The sequence below is a fragment of the Rhinopithecus bieti genome, unplaced genomic scaffold, assembly GCF_001698545.2.
Source record: "Rhinopithecus bieti isolate Rb0 unplaced genomic scaffold, ASM169854v2 scaffold_32950, whole genome shotgun sequence".
Classification (NCBI taxonomy): Eukaryota; Metazoa; Chordata; class Mammalia; order Primates; family Cercopithecidae; genus Rhinopithecus; species Rhinopithecus bieti.
The window spans coordinates 251,509-252,918 of NW_016813939.1; positions in this window are offsets into that span (position 1 = coordinate 251,509).

Below are 1,410 nucleotides of genomic sequence, written 5' to 3' on the forward strand. Positions count from 1 at the left end.
TTAAATAAAATGCTTCTAAGTATTTAGTATATTACTAAATATCGGTGAGATGCTTGTTGTAAGTTTTAGTAGTTAAACACTATAAAGTTATTTCTTTTCTATTTTCAAGAGTTTTTTATTATTATAAATGCATGTACAATTAAAAAATGTCTTATTTGCTCTTATTTTCTAATATGAAAATATTTGTGCTTTCCTGAGATGAATGCTGTGCTCTCATGAAAGATTGCAGAGTCAAAAAGTAGCCTCTGGAGTTAAGACTTTCTGGTTTTAGGGCCTCCTATGGCCACTTACGAATTATGGGTCTTAGGAGAGTTACTGAACCTTCATAATGGTACCAATCCTAGATCCTGTCAAAAGGGATCCTTCTCTTGGCCATGACTTTGGAAAGTCCTTTACATGACAATCACAAAAAAGTATTATTAGATCTAATTTATTCGATAACACTTGGGTGTCTCTAATTGTTATGATGGTAAATGATTAATAGGCTCCAAAAATGCATATATGTATATGTTTCTATAGATACACATGCAAATGTGTGTATATGTATATATACACATGCTAATATGTTTATCATACATTTTATTGATATAAAGTTGTATAACACACAACTTACAAATAATAATAAAATATTCAATATTATTTATTGTAAATTCTGTATAGCCAATTGCTTTTCACAGAATGTTTTCATTGACTTTTGCTGAACTCCTGTATATGAAGCCAGCTTACCAGTGTATTCACTAACAAGCGTAGTCCTGACATGAACGTTGGTTGATATTTTCATTTACATTAATAAGACAGTGAAACAACACAGACATGTATTTGAACTTCACTTGTTCATCAGTGATGTGAGCAACTTCTTTGCCAAATCAGATAATAGGTTTAGAATAATGGAATAATATTTTCCCAATTTTTTTCTACTAGCAAGGTAGTGGCTACAGACAAGACACGTTTTTAGGCTTAATGCAAGTTATTAACATTTTCTCTATGACTTTTTAAAGTCTAGACAACAAAACTGTAAATCAAACCCTGATTTATAGTATTTGCCCATTTTTTTAAAATGTAAATTATCCCAATGTGGCTAATTTCAAGCTACTAGTGTGGAAGGAGATGCACAGCAGCACACCATTATATGGTAGCCCCATCTCACCGGTTAGATGAGACAAATAATCTCAAGAGCATAGAAAGCAGCAAACTGTATTAAAGTATTTAGGAATTGATGAATTTTGAATATTCCTTTAGTTTTAATATAATTTATTTAAATATAAGTTTATAAAGTCCCATTTCTAGTAGTGTCTATGTTAAAAATTGACTTGCAAAATTTTTGAAAATTTAACAGTTCTTGGGAGCCTGTGTGAACACACTCCAACACATACATCTGCTGGCAGAATGCAGCACTCACTGCTGCCATAT